Source organism: Ornithodoros turicata, chromosome 7 (genome assembly GCF_037126465.1).
Source record: "Ornithodoros turicata isolate Travis chromosome 7, ASM3712646v1, whole genome shotgun sequence".
Classification (NCBI taxonomy): domain Eukaryota; kingdom Metazoa; phylum Arthropoda; class Arachnida; order Ixodida; family Argasidae; genus Ornithodoros; species Ornithodoros turicata.
In genome coordinates, this window is record NC_088207.1 from 47074160 (window position 1) to 47094877 (window position 20718).

The following is a 20718-nucleotide window of genomic DNA, read 5'->3' on the forward strand; positions in this document are numbered from 1 at the left end:
AAATAAAAGTGCATATATTGCTCACAGCAAGCATACACACACTGAGTAGAAGGTACACCTTATTTCGCAGGTTACATGGGACTGGAAGAAGGACCTTCGAAATTTGGCCTCAGAGAACATGAGATGCCTTTCAGTAGGTAGATGGTAGGTCAGTCTTACCTGTTTCAACACGTTCAGCAAACAAATAAAAGTGTCATATATTGCTCACAGCAAGCATACACACACTGAGTAGAAGGTACACCTTATTTCGCAGGTTACATGGGACTGGAAGAAGGACCTTCGAAATTTGGCCTCAGAGAACATGAGATGCCTTTCAGTAGGTAGATGGTAGGTCAGTCTTACCTGTTTCAACACTTTCAGCAAAGAAATAAAAGTGCATATATTGCTCACAGCAAGCATACACACACTGAGTAGAAGGTACACCTTATTTCGCAGGTTACATGGGACTGGAAGAAGGACCTTCGAAATTTGGCCTCAGAGAACATCAGATGCCTTTCAGTAGGTAGATGGTAGGTCAGTCTTACCTGTTTCAACACTTTCAGCAAAGAAATAAAAGTGCATATATTGCTCACAGCAAGCATACACACACTGAGTAGAAGGTACACCTTATTTCGCAGGTTACATGGGACTGGAAGAAGGACCTTCGAAATTTGGCCTCAGAGAACATGAGATGCCTTTCAGTAGGTAGATGGTAGGTCAGTCTTACCTGTTTCAACACGTTCAGCAAACAAATAAAAGTGTCATATATTGCTCACAGCAAGCATACACACACTGAGTAGAAGGTACACCTTATTTCGCAGGTTACATGGGACTGGAAGAAGGACCTTCGAAATTTGGCCTCAGAGAACATGAGATGCCTTTCAGTAGGTAGATGGTAGGTCAGTCTTACCTGTTTCAACACTTTCAGCAAAGAAATAAAAGTGCATATATTGCTCACAGCAAGCATACACACACTGAGTAGAAGGTACACCTTATTTCGCAGGTTACATGGGACTGGAAGAAGGACCTTCGAAATTTGGCCTCAGAGAACATGAGATGCCTTTCAGTAGGTAGATGGTAGGTCAGTCTTACCTGTTTCAACACTTTCAGCAAAGAAATAAAAGTGCATATATTGCTCACAGCAAGCATACACACACTGAGTAGAAGGTACACCTTATTTCGCAGGTTACATGGGACTGGAAGAAGGACCTTCGAAATTTGGCCTCAGAGAACATCAGATGCCTTTCAGTAGGTAGATGGTAGGTCAGTCTTACCTGTTTCAACACTTTCAGCAAAGAAATAAAAGTGCATATATTGCTCACAGCAAGCATACACACACTGAGTAGAAGGTACACCTTATTTCGCAGGTTACATGGGACTGGAAGAAGGACCTTCGAAATTTGGCCTCAGAGAACATGAGATGCCTTTCAGTAGGTAGATGGTAGGTCAGTCTTACCTGTTTCAACACGTTCAGCAAACAAATAAAAGTGTCATATATTGCTCACAGCAAGCATACACACACTGAGTAGAAGGTACACCTTATTTCGCAGGTTACATGGGACTGGAAGAAGGACCTTCGAAATTTGGCCTCAGAGAACATGAGATGCCTTTCAGTAGGTAGATGGTAGGTCAGTCTTACCTGTTTCAACACTTTCAGCAAAGAAATAAAAGTGCATATATTGCTCACAGCAAGCATACACACACTGAGTAGAAGGTACACCTTATTTCGCAGGTTACATGGGACTGGAAGAAGGACCTTCGAAATTTGGCCTCAGAGAACATCAGATGCCTTTCAGTAGGTAGATGGTAGGTCAGTCTTACCTGTTTCAACACTTTCAGCAAAGAAATAAAAGTGCATATATTGCTCACAGCAAGCATACACACACTGAGTAGAAGGTACACCTTATTTCGCAGGTTACATGGGACTGGAAGAAGGACCTTCGAAATTTGGCCTCAGAGAACATCAGATGCCTTTCAGTAGGTAGATGGTAGGTCAGTCTTACCTGTTTCAACACTTTCAGCAAAGAAATAAAAGTGCATATATTGCTCACAGCAAGCATACACACACTGAGTAGAAGGTACACCTTATTTCGCAGGTTACATGGGACTGGAAGAAGGACCTTCGAAATTTGGCCTCAGAGAACATGAGATGCCTTTCAGTAGGTAGATGGTAGGTCAGTCTTACCTGTTTCAACACGTTCAGCAAACAAATAAAAGTGTCATATATTGCTCACAGCAAGCACAGCAGCAGGTTGTTTTAAGTGCCTAGATTGAGCTGGAATCGTGCGCATGTACTCAATAGGAGGTGCTCTTTATTTTGCAGGGGTGGAAGAAGCCTGGAAAGTCCTTAGAAAATACCTCGAGGTTAGTTTTCTTGGTTTCTGACGCCCATCGTGGTCTTTCCTTCCATTTTCAACAAAAAATAAAAGTTCTTAGATTGAGCCGGAACCATGCACGTGGAAACCATGCAGGTGGAAATGAAGGAAATTACCTTGGGGGCACAGGGGGAAACTATAGGTTTGTGGAATAAATCAAAGGACTGTATTGACTGGACCGGACGAAGGACTGGATTGTGGAATAAAGGATGAGAGGGGGAGGGAGTTACAATGCTATCTCCTCTACAGTTTTCCTTTGATTCCATTGGTTAGAGTTTCAGTTGTGTAGAAGCGTGTGTGTGCATATGTCTCTGAATAAATCTGAATTGACACTTCGCAGTTTTCTTGCTCTCTGTCGTCTAGTCCTGGGATGCTTGTGCTTTACAATGTGTACCACATACCAAATACCCCATTTCAACACTGGTGAAGGACCCTGGAAATTTGGCCTCAGGAAACACCAAGAGCCAAGATGCTCTATTTCCACAGGTGGAATGGCGCAGGATGGATTACGAACACAAGCTTCAGCTCCAGCCTCAATGCAGTCTTTCTTTTCATTAAAAGTTTGTTTTATTCTCGAGTGTTAATTGAAATTGATTCGTAACACTGTGATGCTAAAGAAAACGTGAATAGTTAATGTTGGAAAGGGATGCGGCTCTTGCCTAGATGGCGCTAAAACTATTCTTGAAACGTTCGCCCCGTAAACCAACTGCGAGAAGGATTGCACCACCCTTCCCCATACGCCATTCTAGACTTCCTCTCACCTGAAAATCTTGCTCAAATCCATTAAGGGAAATGGACTCGTCCTGGGGGGTGGTAAAGGACATCCCCGTGGTCGAGTCCATTTGATGTGCTCAGTAGAATAGGCGCAACCAGCACCCCTCGCACCCAAATCCTCCATTTTCTGTGCAAAACGCGTAGCGCCCCCTGGCGGGGACGTCCGGAACTAATTCAAGGCCACGTTTGAGGTCAAACAATGTCAAACAAGGTCAATCAAGGTCAAACTGTAGCAATTGCTTTGGGCCGTTTTTCGACAAAATTAGCTGGGTTTGAAAGGTCGTTTTAGAGGTCAAGTAGAGGTCAATTAGAGGTCCTTCAAGGTCAATCAAGGTGACTTAATAGAAATGGACTCGTCCGGGGAGGGAAAGGACACCCCTCGGGCGAGTTCATTAATGGACTCGTCGAAGGGGTGTCCTTTCCCTCCCCGGACGAGTCCATTAATGGACTCGTCCAAAGTGTGTACCTCCTGCTGGAAGAGTCCATTTTTCCGCATTTGCTTTGTAGGGATTTGCGCTGCAGTTTCGTAAGAATAGACGTTACGCAATTTGATTACGGGCCTCCAGATGTTTGGAAAGTCCAGTTAGAGCCTCCTACAACCAGTGCTGATTAATATTAAATTCTGATTAATATTCTGACTAATATTAAAATTAATTTAACTTAGATGATTTACAGAAAGTTACAGTTGAAGACTGGACCACTCACCTTTCGTCGTTTACCAAAACATTCTGCAATGTTCCATCAAAACCACGCTTCATATGACCTGGATTAACTTTATTGAACATTGAATCAAATAGCGAATGCAACTGAACAACGAACGAATCGACATGGAGTTTTTGGGGCCTTCAGCGGCCAAATTTCGAAGTACCACCGTCCCGTTCGCAGTGCCCAAATTTCGGTGGCCGTTCTTCCTCTCCCATTCCACCTGCAGAATAAACAGCACCTTTTACTGAGTGTGTGCTTAGTTTCAGCTCAATAAGACATTTTTTTTTTTAATTAAAAGGAGGTAAGACTAACCTCTTGGTGTTTTCTGACGCCCAATTTCGGCTGTCGTTCTCCCTCTCATTCCACCTGCAGAACGAAGAGCTCAATATGTGTGCTTAGTTTCAGCTCAATAGGAGCATTTTTATTTTTTTATTGAAAACGGAAAAGAAGGTAAGACTAACCCTCCTGGTGTTTTCTTACGCCAAATTTCGGAGGTCCAGTCGACCTGCAGAATAAGCGGCATCTTTTACTGAATATGTGTGTTTAATTTCCGCTCAACATAAGCCTTTTCATTACTTCACTGAAAATGGAAAAGAAGGTAAGACTAACCTCCTGGTGTTTCCTGAGCCCAAGTTTCGGAGGTCTTCCTTCCTGTCTCCCTACACCTGCAGAATAAAGAGGACCTTTTACTGAGTTTTGTGTGTTGAATTTCAGCTCAATAGGAGCATTTTTATTTCTTCACTGAAAATGGAAAAGAAGGGGGGGGGGTATTTAATGATAACAAAGAAGATGAACGAGGGAAAGGTCAGCCAGACAGGGTGTCGGCTTGCTATTCAAAAAAAAAAAAAAAACAGAGAGAGAGAGTACTCAGGCGGGCACAGTCCGGTTCACAGGGCGACCAGTAGGTCGGTTGCAGCGAGGCAACGGAGGAGCAGTCTGGTGACTACGCACTGTCGGGCGCGCTGCACGGGGCCGAGTAAGGTCCGCAGCGTGAGGTGCAGGCCAAGGTGTGTGAGCTGTTGCTCAAGTGCGGCTCTGGCTGAGGAGTAAAGGCGGCAGTGCAGGAGGAGGTGGGTAGTGTCCGCCACCACACCACATTTCGTGCATAGTGGGGAACCTATGTTGCCCATGAGGAACTGGCGCGATGGGGTCTTAGCGACGTTGAGTCGTAGGCGGTGAAGGAGTGAGCTCTCCCTTTGAGAGAGGCTCAGTGGGATGGTGAGCTCCATCTTGGGATCGATGGAATGAAGGAAAGCGCGGGCTGGGGCGGCGCTCTCAATGAAGAGGCGAGTGTGCTGGGCGCACATGCGGCGTATGTGGAGTCGGCATGACGAGGGTGATAGCGGGACCGATAACAATGGTGCAGAGGTGTGGGCCTGCTTCGCAGCGGCGTCGGCGGATGTGTTGCCGGGGAGGCCTGTGTGACCGGGGACCCACTGAAGCCAAACGCTGTGGCCCGCGCGGGCGAGACGGCTGAGGCACTGAACGATGAGCGCGCCAATGTCCTGAACAAGGGGGATCGAGAATGATGACAGCACTTCTAGCGCCGCCTTGCTGTCTGTAAAGATGGTCCATGGTGCGGGGGCGGATGCCGAGATGAACGAGGGCTTCATGAATGGCGATCATTTCGGTTTCGGTGGATGAAGTCTCGTACGGGAGTTTGAACCCACGGCTGCAGTGGGCGTGAGGGAGAAGGCTGCTGCCGACCCGCCTGGTATCACCGAGCCATCAGTGTATATGGGTACTCGCTGGTCATGAAGCGAGTAAATGTGCTCCAACGCGAGCTGCCGCGCGACCCCCGTGGGTGTGTCATGCTTGCGAGGGAGGCCGGGGATGCGTGTTATCGTTGTGGGTCGGTCGAAGGTCCACATCCCAGTCAGAAAATTCTGTCCTACGGATGTCCGTCGGATATACTTTCACGGAGATACGGATATCCGCAGAATAATGAAATTCCTCCAGTGGAGATACTACGGAGATCCACTTGGCCGGGCTTCGATCTTCCTACGAACGTGCACTTTGCGGACATAACCAGGAGATACGGACAGAAACAGGAGCTCTCAGGGATGTAGCGCGTATCTCGAGCGCGTGTTACTTTGTTATTTTTCAGAAGTCAGTATACGCTTTGTAGTAAAATATAAAGCGTGTTTCCGCCATTTTTTTAACATCTGCCACCGTCGCCGCTCGTTTCACTTTCTGTTGCTCCGCTTTGCTTCCCTTGAGGGAAAATCAGCTCGGCGTTTCAAAATAAAAAATAAATAAAAAGAAAAAAGAAAAGAAAGAAGAAACAGCAACAAGAGATTGGGCCACTCAGCCGAAATGCTTTGGAAATGAAGTTGCATTCACTTCCAAACAGGGAACAGACACTGTACATTGGTGTTCTCGCGAGCTTCTACACATTCGAGATCCCTGTTCGCCTGTGAGTCGAAATGAAGGGTGAGCTGTCTAAGTTTAATTCGATTGCGTGCACAAACAACGGCAAAATGAGAAATTGTTTGGTGTATTAAGTCGGCGTAGAGGTAATGTCTCTGTTTCTTAGTCAAGTAGCTTGAGAAAGTGAGTTGGTTCATGGAAAGCCGAATTTCTGCAGTGTTACATCGTCCCGCGTTTCTCTCTCTCTTCAAATACATGATCCGTACAGCATCCCATCACGGAGCTGATTCGGATAATCCGTGAAACGGCCGCAACAGGACCTCCTGCGGATATACGGCTACAGATATCCTTCCACAAATATCCGAGGAGAGTCCCACGGAGGTCAGTTTTCGGATATGGACATTGGGATCTATTTCGGACGTCCGTAGGAGATGGTGTGCTGTCTGGGATAGGGTGTGCGAACGACCCCGCCGGTGCAGGCGGAAGGCGCCCGTTGAGTCTGCAAATGGCGTCGCCGAAGGCAGAGTCCGGGTACTTCTGCGGTATCGTTCGCAGGTGATGCAGGGGGTGCCGTGTGATGAAGCGCGCGTAGGTTCAGAGGGTCTCCTTGTTGCGGAGGATGGGGGCCGGGGATTCTCCCGCCTCTGCAAGGACCCAGAAGGTTTCGGACGTCCTTGGGACGCCGAGACAGATACGGAGGCTACGGGCCTGGATGTTTAAGAGTTCCCGCTCTCCTGTACGGCCAACACCATGCAGGACCGGGAGGCTGTAGCGGAGAGCGCCCAGCGTGAGCGAGTTGTGCACATGGCGGAGGTCAGCGTACGACGGGCCCCAGGAGGCGCCGGAGATGCGGCGCAGCACATTTACGAGGATGTTGGCTTTGGAAGACAGGGCCCTGACATTTTGCGACCACGATAGCCCTGCGTCAATGGTTATGCCTAGGTATGTGCACTGTCGGACAAAGCTGAGCTGCGCTCCCGCAACTCGACGGGGGTAATTCTGGAAGGAACGGCGAGAGAAGGCCATGGCCGACGTTTTGCATGGGGACACGGAGAGACCACGGTCGGAGAGGTAGGACTCGGGTGGATGACGTCCAAATGCAAATGTCGTCCGCATAGATCGTAACGTTGACATCAGTACTTATTTGCGAAGGGAGGGAGGCCATGATGACATTAAAGAAGAGGGAACTGAGCACACAGCCCTGCGGAACGCCGCGCTGCACAGCAAAGGTAGCGGTGTCGCCGTCGGCAGTACGAATAAACAGGGACCGGTTGCAGAGGAAATCTTGTATCCACGAGAGCGGGCGGTTGCCCACTCCCGCTTCTTGAAGCGTCGCGACGATGGTGCTGTGGAGGACGCTGTCGTAGGGCTTCATGACGTATAGGCAGACCACCACAGTGAGCTTCCCTTCAGAGCGTGCTTGCTGTGTGCTGGAGACAATGTCGATGACATTGTCAATTGACGACCTGCCTTGCCGAACACCTGCCATGGCTCCAGGGAAGAACATCGTGGACTCGAGGTACCAGTTGAGGCGGGAGGATACCATGCGCTCCATAACCTTTCCGACGCAGCTTGTCGGGCTATTGGCCTGAAGGAGTCGATGTTATGAGGGGATTTCCCTGGTTTGAGGATGGGAACCACCATCGCCGTTTTCCACTGCTGCGGGACGCATCCTGAACGCCATGATTCGTTAAAGAGTTTGAGGAGGGCTTCGCGCCCGCCGCGAGGGAGATTGCGGAGTGCCTTGTACGTGGCCTGGTCTGCCCCTGGAGAGGTGTGCATGGGTGATTGTGCTATGGCGGACTCGAGCTCAAAGAGGGAGAAGGGAGCGTCTAAGCATGGCTCCGTCGACGGCTCAAACGCTATAGGAATATCACAAGGTAACGTAAGGGCGTTGGCCGGCGCTGACGTCAAGCGCGAACAGAACTCCTCGGTGACCTGGACTTCGAGCTGTCCAGAGGATACTGCAAGCGACCGAAACGGGTGTCGCTGCATGGGTGACTGGTGTTGCGAGGCCGTACAGGACAGTCCATATCTGGGAGAGCGGGGTGCGGGGGGACAAAGATGATGCAAAGTTTCTCCAATGATTCCGCGCTAGTGTGCGTAAACGCCTTTGTTTTTTTAAATTCCGTGTTAGCGCCGCGAAGCAACTGTGGCTATGAGCGGCGTACAGACGTGAACAGATGGAGAGAGTACAGCAGGAAGGAGTGGGGGACAGGGTGGTTAGTATGCGTCCGTGCCGACTTCAGGGGGAACTGTGCCGACATTCGTCTGGAAAGTCTTCGGAAAACCCAGGGAAAACCTGAGACAGCACAGCCGGTGACAGGATTCGAACCCGTGTCACCTCCCAGTCAGCGAAAGCGATCATCCTAACCACTACGCCACGGGAGCTGGTATAAACGCCTTTGTATTTCCGTTTGTATGTTTCGGGCTTCACGGATGTAGGTTGGACACGCCTATTTAAACGTGTACACAGTTTAAATAGGTACGGCGGGCACGACGCTTAGCGCGGCGCCGTATGGCACGGAGTCGTTCATATTCCGCGTCGACGGCCGTGAACTTAGAGGGTCAGGTAAGGACTGTCGTTGCGGCGTCCACGGCACACACGACTTCTCGGGAGAAGTCCTCCATATTGTCCGGAGCATGGTCAGCCACGTGGGACCTGAGTGTAGACCTGTAGCACTGCAGTCTGTCCTCTTCACACGATGAGAGGGGCAGGCCCGCCGGGGTCCCAGTACGCTAACCAGGACGGGAAGGTGGTCGCTTCCGAGCGAGTCGGCGTCGACGCCCCACCTGAAGAGCCGTTCAATGGGGGAGGAGACGACGGTGAGGTCCAGGCACGAAGAAAGGTACGTGGACTTAAGGAACGTAGGGGAGCCATAGTTCAGAACAAGGAGGTCCCGTTCCTCGAATAGAGCCGCAAGGCGCGCGCCCCGAGCGTCCGTACGTGTGCTGCCCCAGATGGTGTTATGGGCATTAAAGTCGCCACAGAGAAGACACGGAGACGGCACGCTGTCGAGTAGAGCAGCCAGGTCGTTGACGTCATAGGCTGTAGCAGGAGGCAGGTACAGAGATATCACCGTGAGCACGAGGTCGCCCATATGTACGGAACAGCAGACATACTCCCCAGTACCCTCGGTGGGGACCGGCCGCTTAATGGCAGGGATGTCGGAGCGCACGAACAGCGCGACACGGCATCTCTGTCCATGGGAGCTGGAGGTAAACGTGAGGTAGTTCGATAGGCGGAAAGCCTCGGTGATTCCACATTCGGAGATGCACAAAAGCGGGAACTTGTGGCGCCAAACAAACTGGCGAAAGTCAGACACTTCGGTCTGGAGGCTCCTCGCGTTCCATTGGAAGATTGTCGCCTCTTGGTATTGCATGACTGTATGTGTGGTGGTCGATGAGTCGTGGTGGTGAGTGGTGGGGGGCCTAGTGTCGGCCTAGATCGACTTGGAGGAGTGAGTCGATTTCGCTTTCGAGGTTCAGGATCGACTGGACTTCTGAGAGAGCGGTACATTGAGGGAGGGCGGTGACAATGGCCTTGAGCGCCGCGAATAGGACCCGAAGGATGATGGTCGGCACGTGCGCGCCGTGTGATCGGTCCCAAGATGCACGGACACTGGGGGTAAGGGGCTGCTTGGGTGCGGCGGGGGTGGAGGGCGGGTTGGGGGCTTCATCCTGGCGACCGTGGCCCGGTAGGGGCGGGAAGTCGCTCTCTGTCCTGGCGGGCTGCTTGCATGGGTCTGGTCCAGACGCATTACCTGATGCGCGCCAGCCAGGTCTGGTGGAGCGGCCAGGTGTTACCCTTTTCCTTCGGCTTTTTTGGCGTTCGTTCCGCACCTTTTCAAGCGCAACTCTGTAACTGCCGTCCGAGCGAGAGCGCTCCCTGGCGACGCGCCGCTGTTCCTTCAACTTCGGACAGTCCCTAGAAGTGGCGGGGTGGCCACCTCTACAGTTTGCACAGACCGGTTCGGTACCTGGACATTCAGCGCTGTCGTGGGATGATCCGCAGTTGACGCACGTTTCTTTACGGGTGCAGCAGGCAGCGACATGACCGTACCGCAGGCACTTGTCGCATTGGGTGGTGCGGGGCAAGAAGTCACGGACTTGCATAGTAAGGAGGTGAAAGGTGATTTGTCTTGGTGCCTTCGATCCGAGGAACGTGAGCCTAACAGCTCCCGCGTCCTTCCGTATTCGTCGCGCTCCAACGGTTGGCGGATCCGACTTGATGGCCTCCAAAATCTGTTGGTCCGATAGCGAGGAGTCGATGTCAGTAATGACGCCATAGCAGGAGTTGGGCGGACGTGGCTCGTAGGACCGTACCGGAACAGAGCAGATTCTGGTGAGTTGCAGCAGCGACGCTTTAGCGGAAGGCGCAACAGCGTCTACCGCAATGATGTTCTTAGAGTAGTTTGGGCGGATCTCTTTAATTCACCCGGGCAGCTCCGAGGTGAGGAACTGGGAGACCTTCAGGTGGTTGTGCCGTGCAAGGTTCAAGGTTCTGTCGACTGGGGCAAAAATCACGGTCGTGCCCTCAAGGGGAGGGTAGTGACCGGTGACGCGGTGGCCAGCTTTCCGGGGACGCTTCAAGACATCTTGGAACGGTTCGTCGTCGGATGAGGATCTACCGCTCGTTGAGGGCACGCTTCTCTTCCCCAGAAGTATGATGCTGGAGCTCGAGGCGGAATCACTGTCAATATTACTCGCCTCCTCTCTGGAGGACGGGTGGCCGGGGGACGCCGCTGCCTCCATCTTGGGGAGGCGGGCGAGTTGCTCCCTACGCCGCCGTTCGGGGGGCTTACGGGGGTTGCAGTACAGGGTGTGGAATCTCGAAAGATTTAGAAAAAGAAACAAAATCGGCGGAGCAGCAAAATCGTACGTGTGGACAATTCCGGAAAAGAAGGTAAGACTAACCTAGCCATACTTCAAAGGCCCTTTTGGAGTAGAGACTCCCTTTTAGAGTCCCATCCCACCAGAAAAATAAGGAGCATCTTTTACTGAGCATGTGTGTTTAATTTCAGCTCAATATAGGAGCATTTTTACTTCTTCACTGAAAATGGAAAAGGTACGAGACTAACCTCCTGGTGTTTCCTGAGGCCAAGTTTCGGAGGTCTTCATTCCTGTCTCAGTACACCTGCAGAATAAAGATGACTTTTTACTGAGTATTGTGTGTTTAATTTCAGCTCAATAGGAACATTTTTTTATTGAAAATAGAAAAGAAGCTAAGACTAACCTCTTAGTATGTTCTTACGCCAAATTTCGGAGGTCCTTCTTCCAGTCGACCTGCAGAATAAACGGCATCTTTTACTGAGCATGTGTGTTAAATTCCAGCTCAATAGGAGCATTTTTGTTTCTTCACTGAAAATGGGAGAAAAAGGTAAGACTAACCTCCTGGTGTTTCCTGAGGCCATACTTCAAAGGTCCTTCTCACAGTCCCTTCCCAACTGAAAAAAAAGGGATATCTTTTACTGAGCATGTGTGTTTAATTTCAGCTAAATAAAAGCGGTTTTATTTCTTCAATGAAAATGGAAAAGAAGGTAAGACTAACCTCCCAGTGTTTCCTGAGGGCACACTTCAAAAGCCCTTTTTAGAGTCCATATCCCACCTGAAAAATAAGGAGCATCTTTTACTGAACATGTGTGTTTAATTTCAGCTCAATATGAGCATTTTTATTTACGGATTTTTATTTTACGGAGTTCCTTTTGAGGCGTCCAAGAGGACTAACCTCATGGTGTTTCCTGAGGCCAAGTTTCGAAGGTCTTCCTTCCTGTCTCAGCACACCTGCAGAATAAAGAGGACCTGTTACTGAGTATTGTGTGTTTAATTTCAGGTCAATTGGTGCATATCTATTTCTTCACTGAAAATGGAAAACACTTCAACGCTCTTGGTGTTTTCTGTGGCCAAATTTTGGAGGTCATTCTTTCTGTCCCAGTCCGAAAAAATAGTAAACAGCAACATTTACTGAGTGATGTGTGCTCAATTTCAGCTCAATTAGTGCATTTCTATGTCTTCGCTGAAAATGGAAAAGAAGGTAAGACAAATGTATCTCTTGATGTTTTCTGGGCCAAATTTTGGAGGTCCTTCTTCTGAGTATGTATGTTTATTCTACTGAGTATGTATGTTTAACTTCAGCTCAATAGGTGCATTTTTATTTCTTGCGTGAAAATGGAAAAGAATGTAGGACTAACTTTGTTTTTCCTGAGGCCACACTTCGAAGGCCCGTCTTCCAGTCCCATCCCACCTGCAAAATAGGGAGCATCTTTTACTGAGCATGTGTGTTTAATTTCAGCTCAATAGGAGCTATTTTATTTCTTTTTGTTTCTTATTTTTATTTCTCAGAAAGGTGCTTTTAGGTCCAGTTGTTCCTGCAAAATGAAGAACACCTGTCGAGTATGCAGGTGCGCTTAGTATTATCTCAATCTCACTATTTTCATTTTTGGCTGAGAATTTCGAATTTAAAAAAAATAAAGTTGTTGTTGTTGTTATATATTCCGTTCGTCCACGATTACTGTTACCTCAGGGTGACACTCTCTGCACATATACGCTTGAAATAGAGTTCATCCAAACGAATGCCACGAAATACCTCTCGTCAAGATTCTGCATCAATTCATCGGACACGACTCAAACGTGGCTTTTACAGCTCAGTGGTGTTATACCGCCTGCAACAAGTTGACTCTCCAAGGTACCGCCACTGTGGCAATCTGGAAAATGTAGGACACATATGCTTCTCCGTTGCCCATGTCACTACAAACTTTTCTGGACCACACTTACAGTGCCTCTAAGTCAACTATAGGCTCCCACCTTCTTACTAATGACAAAATTGGTTATTCCATGATCAAATCTAGCCCGCAAACCCTCTGCCCTGAAAGCCTGCACTGCCAACCTTTTGGAAAACGTGATACTTTGGTCCTCGCCGTCTGCGGCTCATGAACCAAACCACAGCAAGGAATGGGATAGAGTACCACCTGGAAAATAAAACGGCTACATTTCCTTGAGTTTCAGGTCTTCGTACTTTCTTCGGCTTCAATTTCTGGTTTTGACCGATACTTTTATTGACAGCCACCACGTGACATCCTATACGACCACGTGATGCTGTGACACACGACACTGCCATTCCTGACAGCCAGTATGCATTTGAACGCGTTTGGCACAATGTTACATTATTATTGGCACAACTTTTATGGTTATGCTTACTATTGATTTTGTACACAGACTACTTTCTGAAATCGAATGGCAAACTGTGATATGTCAGCATTGATTCACGTTAGGCTTAGTGTAGACAGCATGTGAACAGGGGAACTCTCCATTACGCGACCAAGGACGATTGCATGCTGGCGTCAGGAAGGCCTTTCGAATCATTCTGTGTTCTTTATGCAAAAAAAAAAAAAAGGCAGGAAAATACCTCTAAACATCAGTGCTTTCCCTGCTGTGCTGGGAGGAGCGCCGAGGCAGTGCAGAGGATTGTTTTCTGTGCTACGAACATATTCACTGCGCATGTTCCCACGTCCCGTTCTTTGCAGGACTGAACAAAAGATAACCGAATTGCGCGAAACGCCCCGACAAATCAATTACGATCACGCACGTCTAGATAACAGCCTGACAATGGCCTGTGAAAACTTTGAGGCGAACCTGACGCTGACAACCTGCGTAAAAAGATGGAGCGAAAAAAATGAAATGGTTTTCAGCGCTGAAAGTTTGTCAAATATGCTTGGCCATATACACTGCATTTCCTATCTTTTTGTTCATATGGGGGGACATGAAGATTTATTAAAGAAAAAAGGAAAGGTCAGTCAGACAAAGGTCGGCTTGCTTTTCCAAACAAAGAAAAGAAAAAGAAACGAGTTTATTGCAATGGCGATGCCAAGAAATACTGAATAGGAAAACCATTCAGTGTCTCTTGGCAACGGCGCACCTTTCGAGCACTTTCAAATATTGAAGAAAACGTATTTTGAACAGAGACCTTAGAAAGTATTCTTCCTTCCTTCGAAACAACAATGGTTCGAACAATGAATGGTTTCACCTGAAATAAAGTTGTTGTTTATTCTTCCTTCGAAGTCCTCTACCTGTACAATTAAATAATAATAATAATAATCGGTGATGGTCGAGCGGCATGTTTCGATCACTTGACGTGCAATGGCCCTCCAGTGTTTTACAGAGACAAAAGTAGAACGGGGGAAGACGAATAATGTAAGGAGAAATGAACTTAAGGGCATTTGGTCTGGCCGCCCTTACAACATCCCTTTCTCATCTTTTATTTGATACTTCTATATAGTCATGTTAGCCCAGGAAGAGTAAGCTGTAGCAGTAGCAGCCAGTAAGGTGAAGGGTAACAAAGATTGACAGCATAGCCACCATTTTTACAACAAGGACGGGAAGAGTCTGTTGAAAAAAAAAACGAACTAAAATCAACCGCATACAATCAGGAAAACTCTGTAAGTATGCCCTGCCTTGCCTTCTCGACCCCAGGTTCAATACTATATACAGAATGTAGTACTACAGAAAAAAAGACTTATCACAGTACGTTACAGTATATGCATCCTTCATAAGGCAGTATTAAGAATGTATCCTTATAAGTGTATAAGTATGTATCCTTCAGAGCAGTATGATTATCAGCAATTCTTTATAGACGCGCACATTACTTAAATTACCCTTACTTCCACAGCCTAACGAAACCAGTAAAGAATTATCAAGCACGCTGTTTGCGCACACTGCAGACTTACCAAATCCAAAGGCCGCGAACGGAATGCGTTTACACAGTTATTGTCTTGCTTCCCTGCAGACCCAGTTGTTAAATAATTCTCGTATAATAAACTGAAACTGTCACGCACCTTACTACCATTGCTAAATGCACATATCAGTCAAACAATATTCTAGCACCCGCGTCATATCAGGTCCCTCGTCTTTGCCGTTGAGGGGTGACCCTATACTCTTTCTGGGAATGTAGATTTTGTGCTAAGCGTTATACTGTGCTTATTCTTTCGTTTGTGTTTGTATATATTTTCTTTTCTATTATGATATCATGAAAAGTACGTGATCTCTCTCTCTCTCTCTTAGCCACTGCTGTGTTAGCTGAAGAGCAGGACTGGGGCACGTCGAGCTACATCATGTAGCTTTTTCCCCAGTATCCTGTAGCCTTCTTTCTTTTCTTTTTTCGTCGTCGTCGTTGTTGTTGCATGTTATATGAAATAAAATGAAAAGAAAAATATTATGCTTGGTTGGCATCGTTTCAGAATCTGACGTTTCATCCTCGAGCTACTCACGACGGAAGGGGTGCTACTGCGAAGAGAGCCGTGCGGGCAAAATGGCACGCGCATTTATCCTGGAAAACCAACCCAAGCAGCACAATGTACTGAAAGTCGGGTGCAATAGGGGTGGACGGGTAGGTGGAAGGCCTTGAACAGACTCGTGAAACTAAGGAACATCGATAAGACATATACCGTCCACCCCTATTGCACTCGACTTTCAGTACATTGTGCTGCTTGGGAAAGTATCTTTTAGAATTATCTTTTGCTAGATAAGACGCGCGGCGATAGCAAGGTGTTATCGCCGATAGTGGTCTCACACGCGCTGTTTCCCTCTTTACTGCGAGGGAACCTGAAGCTTATATAACCCGCAGGGCTACTAACGCAGGAAGGGCTTATAACCCAACGTCACACCAGCACCACAACGCAGGAAGGAGAGGCATCGACTGGTGTGAGCAACATCTCAGCGGCGAGCGGGTTGCTTCGGCAGATTACGGCAGTGGTCTACTGCAGGGAACGACGATGTAAGCGAATAATTTGGCTGTTTGTTGCTGGTTAACCTGAATGCTGCTTGTGTGCTCTGGGTCTGGTTTGTCTAGGGAACATGAGCAGATAGTTCAATAAAACCATGTGTTGGCACATGGTCCTTATGTTAAAAGCGCTAAAAAATAGCTCGATGTTGTGTTGTCTGTCTCATTTTTAGCGCTTTCAACATAAAACCCTGCAGTTGGCGGTTTTCGCTAGTGGTTCATCCTTTTTGTTTCTTTGCGGTTTATTTGCTGTTTCCGCAGTTTCTGTTCTTACCGGTCATGCCAAGAGGAATATTCCAGCTCCCTCGACAGTGCCGTGGACTAACCTGCGACACAGGACCTACTATAGCAGATGACGTCATTCCATACGCTTTCGCAACAGCTCGGCAGCACCTCCGCAGTCCTCTGCACTCTGCTGCGCCTGAACTTGACGGTACGCCTTCCAGCCACAGCGACCCCAGGTGTGAAGACTTCCTCATGGGCTTGGACGCTTGTCAAACGACCGTCCGAGTCGCCGACGAGGTCGTCCGTACCTTCCGCAGAACCTGGCTGACTCCCATTCCGTTCCGGTGACATCTTGTACTTACCAGACGTTGGGAAAGGTGGGAGGAAGTGTGGTCATAACCAGGTGTTATCGCTGATACTCCCCCCGACATGAAAGTCTCCTGTGTCACTGCGAGGGTACCTGAAGCTTGTCCAGTCGTAGCAGTACGACCGCAGAAACGAAATGCATCGTGACGACTGTTCCTGGCAGCGGACTGATTACGACGCAGTGGTCTTCTTCTGCAAGGAACGACGGTGTATGCAAATAAAGAATAAAAAATATGCTGTTAACCTGAGCGTTGCTTGGGACCTGCACCCCCAGAGAACACAAGAACTTTACGGAACACGCGTTTGGAGGTTCTACGTGTTGTGTGTGCCCATCTGTTAACATCTTGGTGTTTTCTGACGCCAAATTTCGACAGCTTTTCTTCCATTCCAGCTGTGAAATAAAGTACATTCTACTGAGTGTGTACGTGTTTACTGTCAGCAATCTAAGCACTTTCATTTCTTTGATTAACCTCGTGGTGACTTCCTGTGTTCTAATGATCGCGGTGGAGGGAGACAAAGAAGGAAGTCGCTGAAAACTTTAGCAGTAGGACTCCAACCCACATCTTCTGGATTGACGGTCCAGCGCTCTGGTTCGAGTCCTACAGCTGGCTAACCTTTTCAGTGACTTCCTTCTTTCATTGTTCTTAAGGCAGTGTTGACCTTTCTTCCGTGTTCCAGCCTCAGAACATCAATTTCCGTCGAGGGAGACAAAGTAGTGCGTGCCCCTCTTTTTCAGGGCGAGAGCAGTGCTATTTTTGGTAAATGTGGGCAGGTATTGCGCTTGTCCCATCCTAAATTCAATAAATATATATCCCCCCCCCCCATCCTTCAGTTTGAACTACCTCCACTGCCGGTCCCATAATGTTGCCCAGCCAACGACGCATGGTTCCTCTGGCCAATCAGGAGCGTCCTAGGAACGAGGAACGTCACTATGACGTCGTGCGCGTTGACCTGATTCTTAATTCAAGCTTCTGATGAGGGGTCTTATCAGGTAGACTGGATTTACCTTGTAAAGTGCTTCAACGATTTCAACTAGACGTGCGATTAGCTTGGGTAAACCCGATTTTCATCCACTGGGCTTCTGTGTTCACAACCATTTGTTTGTTAATCATGTCGAATATTCGGTATAACAAACAACGAAGGAACGTATTTTTTCGCATTTGAATATGGACCTCTATTTCAGCGAGCTTCGAAAAGCTTTGAGCTGCCGTGAAAAGTAATACTCGAGCATCTTGAGCAAGGAGATAACCGACGCACATGCCCCTTCCTTTTTTTTTTCTTAATAAACATATACCCCATTCCCCACCCCCCTCCCCTCATAAAGGGCTTCCTTCTTTCTCTTTGATCCTGCTCATGTAGCGCGAAAGATTTCTGGAAATCCGCGGGGGTAGGCATATGTCGGGAAGGTATGCCAGACGACCACCAGGTTTTTTTTTTTTTTTTTCTTCTTCTTGCTTTACCTCGAACGATGGAATCACAAGGAATGCTGTTTCCAGGTGGATGGCTTCCGCCTCAATTATGTTCGGTACTGCCGCATTCTACAGCCTTCCATTCCTTGTCGTGCGGAATGTGGATAGCAGTTTGAATTTGCTTCTTCTTGCAGCATACAGTCTTCTGAACTTTTTGTCTCAACTCGTTCACGAAAGCGATAAATAAAGTTACCAGAATCGGGTTATCAGATATCAGAAACGGTGTGTCCAGAAGCAAGCGCATCGTCGATCGGAACCACGGCATCTACTGTGTGGCACCTCGGGAAGTAGACATTGCAGCAGCCACCTTCCATGGCCTGTATAAAACTATACACGAAACAAAGTGTCATGACAAAGTGTAACACTCTGAATCCCAACATTTGTCACAGAAAATTTCCAGAGAACGCAGAATAAATTTGTCAGAGAAAGTATTTTAATGTCTAGCACACTTTAGGGGGGGTGCCGTCAAACGATTAGGGGGTGTAGTGGGGGCTGGGGTCTCGAGATACACGGACCACGGGTTGGACGCAAAAAGGAGACGCCGGCCCTGCGCACATCTACTAATCAGAATCAGCGCTTTAATTTCCGCGCATAATTGATGTCGAACATAGACCTCGATTTATGACCCTAAAAACCATGAAGGCCTGCCTGTTCCTGGCCCAGAAGTAAAGGTTCAAACAAAAGTAAATGTGTTCCCCACACAAACGATCTCGAAAAAGACCTAATCGATTTTTTACCCTAAAAAACGCCAAGGCTTACTGCTTTCCCCATTTTTTGCCTAAAAATAAAAGTACTCACTGCTTAGATCGAAGTAAAATTGCGCATAGATGCTCAGTAGAACCCGCGACTTAATTTAGTAAAATTATGCAAGGTAATATGCCCTTTTACAATTACACCCCGTCCTACACCCATTACACCCCAGCCCACAGTTACGCCCAGCAGACAGGTGGCATGGCAGCATTATCTCTTAAAGGGACTATGAAATTTCCCGAACCCCCATACTTTTTTTCGATGGAAACTGTTCTTCCCGCAGAGAAACTAATATGCCACAAATTTTTCCGGACGAAATCGCTCCACTGTGCGAGGAGCGCGCGCTGGAAATGTCTCTTCCGCGTTCCTCCTCTCCCGCGCATATTTCCCTGCCGATGGTGTAACTGTACGGACCGCACTTCGGTTCCCCGTTACGTCACCGGTGTTGCACAATGGCAAGTAATGCCGCGAGCTCGCGCTGTAGCTGCCGCCACTGCCGAAATCTGCCGATCACGCGAAAGCTGCTGTCATGGAGATTTCCACTCCCGATGAACGCATACGCGGGATCCTACGGCGCATGCTCCTGGCGGGATTCCTCGGCTCGGCGACACGTCACGATGACGTGTTGCTGAGCCGGCCGTGGTCGCGTCAAGTTGCCCGTTGCGTCTCCGCTCGGCAGCTCGCCACGGCGCGGCGCTAGCTGTCCTCCCTTCGCCGCTCCGTTTAAATTCGCTCCCGAGAAATCCGCTCGCGCGACGAAAGTAAAATTTCGGTTCTAGACTCAGAAAAATGTCTTCTTTCGAACGAAACGAAGAAAAAAATCGTTTCATAGTCCCTTTAAAGTGCCACTACGGTCGGACCATATCTCGAGTCGTCAGGATCCTACCAAAGTTATGTTACTGAAATCTTCTTGTCTCACTTTACATTCCTGCAAAATATTTTAGCTCTACACTGACTGACCACGTTAGGCCCCGACGGAGCGCCCGGCTCTCATCTGCCCTCCGCGCCTTCCGGGGAGGCTCACTTTTTGCACTCCGTTAGCGGAGCCCCACGTGACATATCCTCCGACCGCTCCGACCTTCGAGAAAACAAGGAGGGAGAAGACATCTCCCATTTCCTCTCTTTCGATCAGCGTCACGTGACTTCTCCACCACGTGACCCTCCCCGGACGCCGGCGTTGTTGCTAGGAGACGAGTGCCCCCTCCAGAACATGACATCATTGCAATTTGTGGGCTTATGATTACGTCACCCGCTCCTCGCGTGATCGAAACTTATGGAGGATCAGCAGATCTTCAAAAATTGACAGAAATGCACAGCGTTCGCTAACAGAATTGAAATTTCGCTATAGAATCCTTGAGGCACCCTCTTTTCATGGACTAGATGAAATACGGGGGGAAACGGCCCTCCCCAACACCTCCCCCCCTTGAGCCTGAAGGGGCGCAAAAAAAGACGCCTTTCGCGAAGCAAGAATTGGGGGGGGGGGGGCCTTAGGCGAACAGCAGACGCCGGAACAGCACTGCATGATGAGTACCTCAAGTGGTATCGGCGGGTATGTCGTCCTTGGAAAAGCTTTCGACACAAAGCTTTGTCGTTTCAGAGCTAGATAAAATGCTTTTGCGCTGGCAACGAACGCGCGTATGTTCAGCGGCGTTCTAGTTGTGCCTTCTACTTCGTTGATGTGACCCCAACCGGCGAACTTGCGAAAGCTCGTTTTTAACGATAACCCTGATATAACGATCGGATTTCACGTTCCCGTCAATATCGTTATAAACGGGCTCGTTATTACAGCACCTCTGGCTGCGAATGATGTCTCATTATATGACAATGCTCTGACCCAAACAGATCGGGCAGTTATGTAAGGCATTTCGCACTGCAGTGGATGTTCGCTTACAAGAGGGGTACCAGGAAACAAAAAAAGGCTGTTCACCGC

At 48.4% G+C, this 20718-nt stretch overlaps 2 long non-coding RNA genes across 4 annotated transcripts; one reads left to right on the forward strand and one right to left on the reverse strand.

The window, feature by feature from the left end:
• Positions 1-3984: 3984 nt before the first annotated feature.
• On the reverse strand, positions 3985-13780 carry LOC135399968 (uncharacterized). 3 transcript variants are annotated; one of them, XR_010424476.1, is made up of 10 exons: positions 13609-13780; positions 13090-13171; positions 12395-12447; positions 11932-11987; positions 11755-11811; positions 11595-11650; positions 11440-11489; positions 11285-11340; positions 4443-4498; positions 3985-4053 (listed from the first exon to the last, which is right to left on the reverse strand). It is a non-coding gene; the product is annotated as an uncharacterized LOC135399968 (long non-coding RNA). The 3 variants fall into 3 exon arrangements; XR_010424477.1 differs by lacking the exons at positions 13090-13171; positions 13609-13780 and adding an exon at positions 12790-13081; XR_010424478.1 differs by lacking the exons at positions 11932-11987; positions 12395-12447; positions 13090-13171; positions 13609-13780 and adding an exon at positions 11884-11931.
• A 2056-nt stretch (positions 13781-15836) lies between these two features.
• LOC135399969 (uncharacterized) lies at positions 15837-16987 on the forward strand. Its single transcript, XR_010424479.1, has 2 exons — positions 15837-15972; positions 16240-16987. It is a non-coding gene; the product is annotated as an uncharacterized LOC135399969 (long non-coding RNA).
• The last annotated feature ends 3731 nt before the right edge of the window (positions 16988-20718 follow it).